Below are 14,441 nucleotides of genomic sequence, written 5' to 3' on the forward strand. Positions count from 1 at the left end.
TTAAAACATAAAAAAAATGAAGAGAGAGCTTGGATGGATTGCTTTAGTGGTGGTGAGGTAATTAGTGCTAAAAAAATGTCAATTAATTAGTTTTAAAGTTCAAAATAAATTAAGTTTTAATTAATGTTTTCATGAATTTATTGTAATATTTTTATTATTAAAAATATTAATTTTTAATTTATTTTGTGTGTCAATTTCAGGAATAAATTGTATTTGAGCATTAATAAAAAAAAGAATGGATAAAGAATTATGTAAAGCTGAAAAAAATAAGAGAAAGTTGATATTTTCTAAACAAAGAAGCCCAGAAAAAAGGCCCAAAGACCCAGGCCCGTGCCATCTCCCTCCTCCTCTCTCTTTCTCCCAACACCACATGGCACCGTCTGCGCATGCCACGCGTCCAGCAAGACCTAGCCGCCTAACCCGCCTGGAGCATCCTCACCCGCGCTCCCCCAGCTCGGCCCGACCTATTTGCCCGTGTGATGACCCGTGACCCAACCCGTCTTGCTGCCCAGGAAGCCATGGGCTTCCTTCTTTCCTCTGCCTGGGCCTCTTCCCTTCGGCCCAGTCCACCTTCCCCTTTCTCTCATCTCTTCCAGCCAGTACCACATGTCTCATTTTAATTGGTTTCGTCTGCCTCTGCCAATTTCTACTCATTTTGACCCCTGCAGTCAACATATCTCCATCAACTCAAATTTATCTATAAAACTCCACCTTCGTGCAATGAAACAAGTTTTTAGCCTTGATAACACTGTAAATAATAATATTAATAATATAATTTGGTTTTATTTATTCCTTATATTTTATTTATTTGCAACCTCCGAATGCCTATTTTGTATTTTAATCATTTTTTAGATACTATAAATAGAAGTTCATTACATTAGTTTCATATATAATTTTTAGAGTAAAGAAACTATAACAAAAATTTTTCTAACTTTTTTTCTCATATTTCTTTATAGAATTTTTGCGAGAATGAAGTACATAATTGTCTAATATTCTTTGGAAGGTTACCGATGATCTCATATGCAATGTGATATTATTTATATTTTTTATTCAATATATGTGTATTTAAAATTTATACATTTGAATAATTTATGTTCTTTTATCATCTTCTTCGCCTTTATTTATTGTTGTTAACATTATATATAAAATTGGTCATGTTTTTTCTATATATTTAAAGTTAGTATAAATAATATTGATGCTTAGTTATATGTTCGATCTTTTATTGCACTATGGCCTAATGGTATAGTGTCATTCTTAGATTTTTCATAAGATTAACATATTGCTTTAAAAGTAATAACAAATTTGCTCAAATATATTTTTTGTGAAACATGCATGCACTTTAATGTTAAATCATCCAAATAAATAGTTGGGACGTGAACTATTTGTTTGTGTAAATTTTATGAATCAAATATCTAAATAGCTAAATGATGCATATGAATGACTCTTGATACATTTCTATTCTCTAATCTTGGAGTACATTTTTATTTGCTTTATTTTACCATCAAATTCACAAACCAAAAATAATAAATCAATTTCCCTTTTTTTTCACTAACATTTTGTGTTTATTTTTTCACTAATATTTTTGTTCTTAGTTACCTCGTTGTGGAATCGACCGCTCGATCTTTACTACAACCACTGCTTAGTGGATGCACGTTTGGGCGTTAATCATGAGATGGCATCGTCAATGGTGGATGTTGGCGGCTTCAATGGAGAAGACGATCTTAATGGCAGTGGCAATGGCAGCGTGGAGTGATGGTGTTCTGCCTCTTTGAGGAGGTGGTTATGGTAGTGCTATCGTGAAAGAGAATGAGAGAGGGGTGGAGAGAGTTTGAATGATAGTTTTAGAGAGAGAAATGGAGGATGTTAATGGGATGGGCAATTTTGTCCAATAATTACAAAATGACATATTTGTGGATAGATAGTTATGGGGCATATATAATAATTAATGGATATTAGTATGCATAAGATGTGATATTTCTCTTTTAAAGTAGAGTGTAATTACTAGGTTGTGTAACACTACTCTATGAGGCTGTTTGGTATGAGGAATTCATAATTTTCATATTACTGGGAAAGTTGAAGAGGGTAATCTGACAGTCTGAAAACTTACATCACTGTGTTTGGTTGTGCACTGGAATTTTATCTATGATTCCTGGGAATATCACTTTTTGTGTTTGGTTGTCATAAGAATATATCAAGTTTTCATATTTTCATAAAATTAATATAATAATATATTTCATCAAAATAATAAATAATATAATTATAAATAGCAAATAACATTTTAAAAAATTACCAAAATTTTCCTTAGATTATAATTTATAAATAATTTTACTCATAAAATATTTTTTTTAAAAGAATTAAAAATACATTTATTAAATACTAGAATCAAGTATGATTTTAAAAATACAAAAATACCCTTATTTTATTTGTTATTTTAAACTAAAATAATGATATAAAGATCTTACATATCAATTTATTTAAATAAAGAGACACTATTTATCGTTTTACAGTATGATATATATATTTGTTTCTATATTATAAGCTTAAAAATAAAATAAGTTATTGGCTAAAAAATTATTGGTTTAAGTTTTTTTTTTTAAAGTAATAATAATTTTGAAGTGTTTCACATTCTTGGGTATCTGAAAACCACTTGTGAAATGAGTTTCACTTGAACCAAAAATCAGAAAAAGTTAAAACTTCTAGAGTACAGTTTCCAAAGTTAGTGATGGATCCAAAACGGGTATTGTGGATGCCAAAAATCCACCAAAGAAAAAAATCTATAGTCCCTGGTTGGAGCACAGGGATAACAGTCACTTAGTCATGTAGCTGGGCTCGTGCCCATAGGTCTCATGAGACCACGTTCTGGCCAAAACTCTTAAAACCTCGTAAGTCTCTGCCTTTCTGGAGACTAAGTCACCTTAAGTCAAGGAACCATGCACCATTACGCCTGGTGAAACCCGCATGCTCAACGGGACCATCCCGCCTCACATGTGGCCAAGGAGCCTCGCGAACTGATGCCTCGGCCAGGAGGGCCTCACGCGCACACTGGTGTCTCAGCCAGGAGGGCCTTGCGCGGGTGCTCCAGCTGCCCATGCCCCTCGCCTCGCCCGCCTCAATGGAGACCCCATGGTCTCGCGCATCTATGGGTCTCGCCCAGGTGTCGTCTCGCGCAAGTGTTCTAGCCACCTCGCACCTCATGTAGCCGCAGCCCCCGTCTCGTGCTTAGGTGATGTGCACCTACAGACTGCGCCTAGGCACCATCTCGCACATGCGTCTCGCAGCACCCAAGCAACTTTGGCTCGATGGTCTCGTGGCCTCCGTCTCGCGCTTAGGTGATGCGCACCTACGGGTCGCGCCTATCAGCGCCTTGCGCCCCTCAGCGCCTCGCTCCCATCAGGGCCTTGCACCCCTCAGCGCCTCCCACCCCTCAGCGCCTCATGCCCATCAGAGCCTCGTGCCCCTCAGTGCCTCGCCCCCATCAGGGCCTCGCGCCCCTCAGCGCCTCGCGCCCATCAGCGCCTCGTGCCCATCAGCGCCTTGCGCCCCTTAGGGCCTTGCGCCCATCAGGGCCTCGAGCTCATCAGCGCCTCGCACCCCTCAAGGCCTCGCACCCATCAAGGTCTCGAGCCCATCAGGGGTGTTGTGAGGGCCTTCCCTCACAGACATCTTGGAACCATGTCATCGGAGGCAATGCATAAGGGTTTCAATACATTAAGCTCGTGGGAATACGGTGCCTTATGAGAGTAAGAACTCACGTATAACTCAAAGAGCTAGTACAGGTACGAAATGCACCTACTAACCAAGAGGAATTAGAGTACGGATACGACATCCACGCCAGATAAGTAGTGGTAGTACAAGAATGGTATTTGGTGAGGACTCCCTCAGCACACTAATGAGGTCCGTACCCGACAAGTAGTGGAGGCATAATATGGTAACAAGACAGGAGTACTTTTGTAGGCCCCTGACACGTACTAGAGCCGACCACCACTCCTTCAACACCACTACGACCTGTGTCACAATCTTGACAGTGTACCTATGTACCATCTTGTCCCCTGGGACCCTGATGTACCAGGAGTCATTAGAGCTCCAAAATAAATAGACTTTCACCCCTCTAGCAAAGGTGTAACGACCCAAATTCACTATTATGGCTTAAGGGCCTTGATTAGTGTGCCGGGAGGACATAATTGGTTTATGTGTGAATTTATTGATTTAATGCATGATTACATGACAAGCATGCTTGTATGATTATATGAATATAAATGTGATTAAATGTTATATTGTGAGAACCACATTATTATGTGGGTAAATCTGCAGCAGGCGACTTGAGGCGATCTTAGGAAGCTAGATAGCGGGAAAGTCACAACAGGGCCTAATGTTTTGACTTTGGACAAGTCAAGGGGTATTTCAGGTATCGGGTGGTTATTTAAATTACTGGGTTATGAAAATAAGTAATTGGAGATATATTTGAGGTTAGGAAGTCTAGGTGGGAATATTGGGGAATTTTACTATTTTGCCCTCAGGGATGTTTCCGGTACCCTGAGCTTTGGGGTTAGCTTAATTGCCTAAGGATAGACTTAAGGAGCAGTAGAAAACAGTAGAACATAATAAGACCGACTCTTTTTTTTCTAAGCCCTTTTCTCTCTCTTCTCTCTCGAGGAAAAACACTGAAAATTTTAAAGGAATTCAGCTGGAATTCAGTGGATTGAAGGAGTGATTTAGAGGTTTAGCTCAAGAATCATCTAGGAAATTTAATCAGTACTAAGGTGAGCATTGAATTCCTTTCTTTTTTGTTAGAAATTATGAGTTATGGCTGAGTAGTGAGATAGTTGTGATTTTGATGTTAAAGGCAGAATTAAGGTGGAAAAGCTTGGGAATTAACTTGGATTTTCCTTAAAGAAGTGGTTCTGCAGCTGAGGTAAGCTCTAATCTAAGGTTTAAAGGTTGAGTTATAGTGTTTCCATGGCTGGGTTTTGAGTTCTTGAGTTAGAAAGTGTCAGTGATTGAAGTGGATTTTTGATGGGTTTCTAGTTTTCAGCTGGGTTGTGTTGCTGGAATTTTGTGGGAAGTTTTTGGATAATTGAGTTGTGGAATTGGGGTAGTTTTGAGTGATTTTTCATGAGGTTTGAGAGTAAAAAATGGAGGTTTTTTCTGGGTTCAAAGGGGTCAGGCTGCGGCATAGTTCTTGGTGAGTCGCGGCCCTTCGAAGCTGATGGGTGCTGAGGAAGAAGGGCGGGCCGCGACCCTTACCTGTTTTTGTGCATTGGGAGGCCTCTGGTTGGGGACATGCTGCGACATGGGTAGCTAATGTCGCGGCCCTTAAGGGATTTTGGGATTTTGAGATTTTGGGATTTTGAGATTCTAAGCTTGGGAATTTAACCTAGGGTGCTCGGGATTGAATCTTTTACCATGTTTGGTGAAGTTCAATGTTCCGGAGACTAGAACTTTGTCTAGAAGATCATTTAAGATTGTTGATGGTATCCTTTATCTTGGTTGTGACTAGGTGCTAAGCTAGGGCTCGGGGATCGGATCGCGCTCAAGGAGCATCGCTCATAACTAGTTTACTTGGAAGCCAGAGGTAAGAAAACTGCACCCGGTTGTGTATTTGTAATGGGACTAAGGGTTTCCTAATATGTATGCATTGAAAAGGATGGTATTATGCCATGTAAACAGTAAACCAACGGCCTAAGAGTGCCAAAGGTTACACTTGCGCACAGGGCGCGGCTCGGCCACTAGTAGCCGAGGACAGCTTATTATGCACTGAGCTTGGTTTAAGCGGGCCGGAGTCAGTGGGATAAATAGAGGGTGCGGCCTAAGTTGTCGGCCCTAGTTATTATGTGGTTTGACTGCTAATAATGATTGGTTGCATCTTTGATTCTGATTACATGCTATGTGATTAGTGTTGAATGTTAAGTGGTTGATTATGCTTAAAGAATTATACTCTTGTTATGATTGTTGTGATGTATATTATGTTTTCTTGCTGGGCCTTGGCTCATGGGTGCTATGTGGTGCAGGCAAAGGCAAGGGCAAACTTGATCTGCCCTGACTTGGAGAGCTCTGCGAGCGGAATGTACATGTCCAACTGCTCAGCCGCCACGGTTGAGAGAATAACAGGAACAGAAAAGCTATAAATGTCTGTTTTGCCTTAGAGTGGCTGATGATAGTCTGTATTTTGGAAATTTTGTAAACTAACCTTTAAACACTGTTCCTTTTTGGGATCCCATATGTAAATTTGTTTAAGTATATGAAATGTATCTTTTGAGACCAAAACCATTTTATCCTTAGCACATTTATGGTTAGTTTTGGTTAGTTTTGCTGAATAATTTATGGATTTGATGAACAGAATTTTCAAGGACTATCTGGATAAGTTTGTGATTGTATTTATTGATGATATCCTTATATACTCCTAGTCAGAGACAGAGCATGAGCATCATCTGCGCCTGGTGTTGCAGCGGTTAAGAGAGCATAAGTTATATGCTAAGTTTAGCAAATGCGAGTTCTGGTTATCGCAAGTTTCATTTCTGGGCCATATTATCAGTAAAGATGGGTTACTGGTCGACCCAAGCAAGACGGAAGCAGTAAAAGATTGGCCTAGACCCAGCAGTGTTCCTGAAGTTAGAAGTTTCCTTGGACTAGCAGGTTACTACCGGCGGTTTGTAGAGGGATTCTCCAGAATTGCTACTCCATTGACAGAATTGACAAGGAAGAAGACCAAGTATGTGTGGACAGATCGATGTGAGAACAGTTTTAAAGAGTTGAAGCGGCGGTTGATTACTGCACCAGTGCTGAGCCTGCCGACAGATGATGAGAAGTTTGTGGTCTACTGTGATGCTTCTAGACAGGGTCTGGGATGCGTGTTGATGCAGGCTGGGAAAGTGATAGCGTATGCATCAAGGCAATTAAAGGAGTACGAGCAGAGATATCCCACGCACGACCTGGAGTTAGCTGCAGTGGTATTCGCACTTAAGGTTTGGAGACACTATCTGTATGGAGAGAGATGCGAGATATACACTGATCACAAAAGTTTAAAGTATTTCTTTACCCAGAAGGACTTGAATATGCGCCAGAGACGGTGGCTAGAGTTGGTACGGGATTACGATTGTGATATCCTATACCATTATGGGAAGGCTAATGTAGTGGCTGATGCATTGAGCCGGAGGGGCCCAGGACAGCTGTATAGTTCGAGACAAATATCTGACAGGCTAGCCGGAGAGATGGACAGAGCAGGTATAGAGTTAGTGGTTGGTAGGTTAGCCAACATTACTCTCCAGTCAACACTCCTTGAGAGGATTAAGGAAGCACAGGGAAGGGACCCCCAGTTAGTTGAACATCGAGAGAGTGTCCTAACTGAGGCAGCTAAGGACTTCTCTATTTCTGAGATGGGTTTGTTGAGGTACAAGGGACGGATTTGTGTCCCGATTGATCCAGACATTCGGCGAGAGATTCTGGACGAGTCTCATACCACTCCCTACTCATTGCACCCAGGTTCTACGAAGATGTACCATGACCTGAAGGATTTGTATTGGTGGTCAGGCATGAAGAGGGACGTGGTGGACTATGTGGCTAGATGCTTAACCTGTCAGCAGATTAAGGCTGAACATCAGAGGCCAGCAGGATTATTGCAGCCTCTAGGAATTCCCGAGTGGAAATGGGAAGATATTGCCATGGACTTTGTGGTTGGATTGCCAAAGACCGTGGGTCAGCATGACTCGGTGTGGATGATTGTGGACAGGTATACTAAGTCCACCCATTTCTTACCTGTGAAGACAACTTATACTGTGGAGCAGTATGCAGAGCTTTATGTGAAGGAGATTGTTCGACTTCATGGGGCTCCGAGGTCGATAGTATCCGACAGAGACCCCACTTTCACTTCCAAGTTTTGGAAGAGCCTACAGAAGGCAATGGGCACACAGCTTCGGTTTAGTACTGCTTATCATCCTCAGACGGATGGACAGTCTGAGAGGACAATACAGATACTGGAGGACATGTTACGAGCTTGTGTGTTGGATTTCGGGGGATCTTGGAGTAGGTATCTCCCCCTGATTGAATTCTCGTACAATAATAGTTATCAGGCGACTATCGGAGTGGCTCCGTATGAGATGTTGTATGGGAGGAAGTGCAGATCACCGATTCACTGGGATGAGGCAGGTGAGAGGAGGTATTTAGGTCCTGAGATGGTTCAGAGGACCAACGAGGCACTTGAGAAAATTAGAGCTCGTATGCTCGCCTCCCAGAGTCGCCAGAAGAGTTATTCAGATCAGAGACGCAGGAGTGTGGAATTTCAGGTTGATGACCATGTATTCCTCAGGGTTTCACCCCTGAGAGGAGTAAAACGATTCGGCGTTCGGGGCAAGCTGAGTCCCAGGTTTGTTGGCCCCTTTGAGGTTCTGGAACGAGTTGGAGAGGTGGCTTACAGGTTGGCAATGCCTCCAGCTCTATCAGGGGTTCATGACGTGTTTCATGTATCCATGCTTCGGAAGTATGTATCGGATACTACACATGTGTTGAGCTTTGAGAACTTGGTGTTGGATCGGGATTTATCATACGAAGAAAAGCCTGTTCAGATCCTTGATAGAAAGGACAAAGTCTTGAGGAACAAGACCATCGCCTTGGTTAAGATATTGTGGAGGAATAGCAAGGTTGAAGAGGCGACATGGGAACTGGAGTCGGATATGCGGGAGCGGTATTCCGAGTTGTTCAGGTAAATTTCGAGGACGAAATTTTCATGAGGAGGGGATAGTTGTAACGACCCAAATTCGCTGTTAAGGCTTAAGGGCCTTGAGTAGTGTGCCTGGAGGGCATAATGGGATTCTGCGTGTGACTTTAATGAGTTTAATGCATGATTATGATTTAATGCACGTTATATGATTATTTGATTATTTGTGATGCACGACTATGAGAATTAGTATGCATGTAGACCTGATTGAGCATATTTGTAATTTGGCCATTTTGGGCATGACTGTGTTGATATCTATGATCCTTGACTCGAGACGATCCTAGAATGAGCGGGTTAGCGGAAAAGTCAAAGCGGGAATCTGTACCCAGCTTGGGTTAAGCTTGGGGAGTTTAATTGAGAATTTGGAAATATATTGAGGTTAATCTTGATGATAAGGAATGTTTATTTGATGATTAATCAAGTATTGGGTAGCGAGCGGGAATTATTAGGAACACTTGAGGAATTAGTGAGAATTTTGGTAATATGACTAAAATGCCCCTTTATGGACATAAAGGTTTAGAATTAGTAAGGGAGGGCATTTTGGTCTTTAGGCTTGTAAGAGATGAATTAAAGGAGGGCTTTTTACTTAGTGGATTTTGTAGAAAAAGGAGTTATAGGTGTGAGAAAATGAAATCAGCTCCTATTGTGCCTTGCTGTCATAACAGAATTTGTTTTCTCCTTTTGTGTATTGCATTCCTGCTTGCTGTATATTAGGAATTCTGTTAGCCTTGGTTATTGTGTTACCTGTAATGTTGTGACACCTGTCCCTTGTATTTTGTTGTGTTCCTTGCATATTGGCTATATAAATAAAAGCTTGTAACAGAGGCTCATTGAGCTGAGATTTATATACACAACCGTGGTTCCACTCTTTTACTGTTTTATTTAACTTGGTATCAGAGCATTGAAGGCCTACGCCGATGGCATCCGACGGTTCTCAGACTCCCAATCCGACCACTGGTCTTGCCGCAGACTCCGGTTCTGCACACTCTGTCCCACAGCACTCCGGCGATTCCTCCTCGCTCAACGTTTCTCCTCAGGCGACTCCCTTCAGCAACACTCTCAGCCAGTTTTTATCAGTCAAGTTGGATCGGCATAATTTTCCGCTGTGGAAAACGATGGTCTCCCCGATTGTCCGTGGTCATCGCCTTCAAGGTTTTCTTCATGGTTCGAAACCATGCCCACCAGAGTTCCTTTCTACTCCTTCCGATGTGGCTGTTCTCCCAGTTCCCAATCCAGCATATGAGACTTGGGTTTCCTATGACCAACTATTAATGGGTTGGCTTTTTAGTTCCATGACCGAAGGGATTGCATCGGAGGTCATGGGTGCTACTACCTCTGCAGAGCTTTGGACAGCGTTGGAGACCTTATTCGGAGCCCATTCTCGAGCTCACATGGATGATCTTCGGACTAAGCTTCAGACAACACGCAAAGGGACCCAATCGATGACCGATTATCTCCGACAGAAGCGTATTTGGGCAGATACTCTTGCCCTTTCTGGTGAACCATACCCAGAGAGCCACCTTCGATCCAATGTTTTGTCAGGTTTGGATGCTGAATACCTTTCTATTGTTGTTCCCCTTGAGGCCCGTGAAACACTTTCCTGGCAGGAATTACAGAGTACCTTGTTGAGCTTCGATAGCAAACTTGAAAGGCTCAATACTGTCTCTCCTTCCAGTCCTCTTCTTCAGGCTGTTACTGCTAATTTTGCCCAGAAACCATCGTATGGAGGGAACTCTAGGCGTCCTGGCTCTGCCCCGTCTCCTGGCCGTGGCTTCTCTTCGTCGTCTGGTTCTTCTCGCTTCGGTGGACCTCGAGGCCGTGGTCGTGGGGGACGAAATGGTAAGCCTACATGTCAGGTATGTGGCAAATATGGCCACTCGGCAGCAATATGTTACAACAGGTATAATGATACCTACAATGGCCGACCACCATCCTCTGAGTCTCAAAACGAGAAGCAACAACAATATGCTTTTATTGCCACACCAGAGACTCTTACTGATGAAGGGTGGTATGCCGATAGCGGTGCGAGTAATCATATTACATCTGCCTCCAATACTTTTGCTGAGAAAAGTAAGTATGATGGTAAGGAGACTGTTGTAATTGGAGATGGCAGTCAATTAGCCATTTCCCATATTGGACAAAGTGTGTTGAATACGTCTGCTGAATCACCACTGTTTTTAAAGAACATATTACATGTTCCTGACATTGAGAAAAATTTACTGAGTGTATCTAAACTCACACAGGATAACAATGTCTCAATTGAATTTTTTGCTGGTTTTTGTTGTGTGAAGGATCAAACAGGGCAGGTGATTCTGAGAGGGGTGCTTAAAGATGGACTCTACCAACTAGGAAATTCACCAGATGATCTCAAAGGTTCAGCAAACCAGTCCCATTTTCACTCTTTTACAGCTCAGTCATTTTCCTCCAGCAGTGTTGGTTCTATTTCCCTAAAGGATACTTGGCATAGAAGGCTAGGGCATCCATCTCTCTCTGTACTCAATCAAATCTTGAAACTGTCCAATGTAAAAGAACAAATCAATGAAAAACCATGTTTCTGTGATGCTTGTCAATTTGGCAAATCACATGCTTTACCTTTCAATAATTCATCTAGTAGAGCCAATGCTATTCTTGACCTAATTCACACTGACCTTTGGGGTCCGGCACCTGTAGCATCCCACACAAATTTTAAATTCTACATTCATTTTATTGATGACTATAGTAGATACACATGGATTTTTCCTTTAAAACAGAAATCTGATGCCTTAGCTGCCTTTATACAGTTTAAAGCCCTTGTGGAAAACAGGTTTGAGAGAAAGATTAAAATGCTAAGGTGTGACTGGGGTGGTGAATATAAATCGTTTACCAATATAGTCACTGAAAGTGGAATTGCTATCCAACACTCATGCCCCCATACCTCAGCACAAAATGGTAGAGCCGAGAGAAAACATAGACATATAGTAGAAATGGGATTAACACTTCTAGCTCAAGCACATATGCCTCTAAAATATTGGTCCGATGCTTTTCAAACCTCTGTTTACTTGATAAATAGGTTACCCACATCTGTTTTAAATGGAAAATCACCTTATGAAGTTGTTCACTCCAAAATACCCGATTACAAAAATTTAAAAGTTTTTGGAGTTTCTTGTTTTCCTTGTATTCGACCCTACCAAAAGCATAAATTTCAATTTCATTCCATTAAATGTGTCAATCTTGGGTATAGTGAAGTTTTTAAAGGGTATAAGTGCTTGAGTCCTCAAGGTAGAATTTACATATCCAGAAATGTCATTTTCAATGAATGTGAGTTTCCATTCCAACATGGTTTCTTGGACAACTATAAGCCAGAAAAAATGCTCACACTCCAAACTCCTCACTCTTGGATCGTTCTGCCTTCTACTGTGTCTTCTGGTACTACATCATATCGGGCAACTCCAACAGAATCACAGCAGCACCCCAGTACAGAATCACCTAGCCCGACTTCACCACAAAATCAGGTTAGTGCCTCTCCACTTTGTCCTCACTCCTCTACTCAAAGTTCAGTTAACTTGGATGAATCTCATCAGGAAAATACCTCTCAAGATAACAAAGCTACTGAAGAAGTTCCAGAACAGCAATCACGACATCCAATGATAACTCGGTCTAAGGCAGGAATATTCAAACCCAAAGTTTACATTGGGCGAGCTGGTTTTGATCTATCCAACCACGAACCTGCTACTGTGGAAGCAGCCCTTGAGCACAAGGGGTGGAAATCAGCAATGGAAGAAGAAGTTCAAGCCTTACACAGAAACAAAACTTGGTCCTTAGTACCATTCTCTTCAAAATATAACATTGTTGGAAGCAAGTGGGTATTCAAGATCAAGTACAATGCAGATGGAACTTTTCAGAGGTATAAGGCACGCTTAGTTGCTAAGGGATTTCATCAACGTCCTGGCATGGATTTTGGAGAGACCTTCAGTCCCGTAGTTAAGGCTCCAACAGTTCGGGTGGTTCTAACTATAGCAGTAGCTAAGGATTGGTCAATAAGACAGCTGGACATAAACAACGCCTTCTTAAACGGAACATTGGAAGAGGATGTCTACATGAGTCAACCGCAAGGCTTTGAAGCTCCTGGCCAACCTCATCATGTCTGTAAATTAAACAAGTCCATTTATGGACTCAAACAGGCATCGAGAGCATGGTATGATCGCTTTAAACTCACTCTCATTCAATGGGGTTTCGAAAATTCAAAGGCAGATAGTTCACTTTTTATACTGAGTAAACCGCAAGTTGTGATTCTGTTGCTAATCTACGTTGATGACATAATCATAACTGGCAATTCTAATTCAGAACTTGAAGGGTTCATTCGTCAACTCAACAAAGTCTTCTCTCTCAAAGATCTTGGACCACTAAAGTATTTTTTGGGCATTGAGGTTTTTCGAGACAATACCGGGATTTATTTGTCTCAAGGAAAGTACATTTCAGATCTGCTACAGAAGATAGAGATGCCTAATCTAAAGCCCAGCCCCACTCCAATGGTGGCTGGAAAGCCATTATCAATAAATGATGGAGAACCGCTAAACAATCCAACTGTCTATAGAAGCATCATTGGTGCCTTGCAATACTTAAGTCACACTAGACCGGACATCTCCTTTGCTGTTAACAAGCTGAGTCAATTCCTAAAGGCTCCTACAACAGCTCATTGGCATGCCGCAAAGCGAATCTTAAGGTATCTAAAAGGTTCTATGTATCACGGGCTGCACATTGCACCGTGTGATAGGCTGTCCTTAATTGGATTTTCTGATGCAGACTGGGCATGCTGCCCAGACGACAGGAAGTCTATTGCTGGCTATTGTGTGTTCATGGGGGACTCACTCATCTCTTGGTCTTCGAAGAAACAATCAGTTGTATCCCGATCAAGTACCGAGTCTGAATACCGAGCTTTAGCTCAACTAACAGCAGAGTTATCATGGCTGCAAGGCTTACTTGCTGAGTTGAAATTTAAAATGGCAGCTCCTCCCATTATTTGGTGTGATAATATGAGTGCTAGTGCTCTTGCTTCCAACCCGGTGTATCATGCTAGGACTAAACACATTGAGCTGGACGTTCATTTTGTTAGAGATAAAGTCCTTCAAAAAGAGTTGGAGATTCGATATGTGCCTTCACATGACCAAGTAGCTGATTGCTTAACAAAGGGGCTGTCACCAGCTAGATTTCACTTTCTAATTGACAAACTCCAGGTGGTTGAATCCCCTTGCCGTTTGAGGGGTGGTGTGAGAAAATGAAATCAGCTCCTATTGTGCCTTGCTGTCATAACAGAATTTGTTTTCTCCTTTTGTGTATTGCATTCCTGCTTGCTGTATATTAGGAATTCTGTTAGCCTTGGTTATTGTGTTACCTGTAATGTTGTGACACCTGTCCCTTGTATTTTGTTGTGTTCCTTGCATATTGGCTATATAAATAAAAGCTTGTAACAGAGGCTCATTGAGCTGAGATTTATATACACAACCGTGGTTCCACTCTTTTACTGTTTTATTTAACTATAGGCTGAAAAGAAAGAAGAAGGAAGAGAAAAGGGAAAAAGAAAGAGAAAAGCTGAAGGGGTTTGTCCAAGATCGGTTTGTGGCTCTCCCAACCAAATTCCTTCATTTTTCTTGGTGTCAAGCTCAGTGGAGAGCTAGGGTAGGCTGAGCATCAAGGATCCTAAGCTAGACCTAAGGATTGGCAAGGGGTTAGCAAGATCACACCAGAAATTTGA

Source organism: Humulus lupulus, chromosome 8 (assembly GCF_963169125.1).
Source record: "Humulus lupulus chromosome 8, drHumLupu1.1, whole genome shotgun sequence".
Classification (NCBI taxonomy): Eukaryota; Viridiplantae; Streptophyta; class Magnoliopsida; order Rosales; family Cannabaceae; genus Humulus; species Humulus lupulus.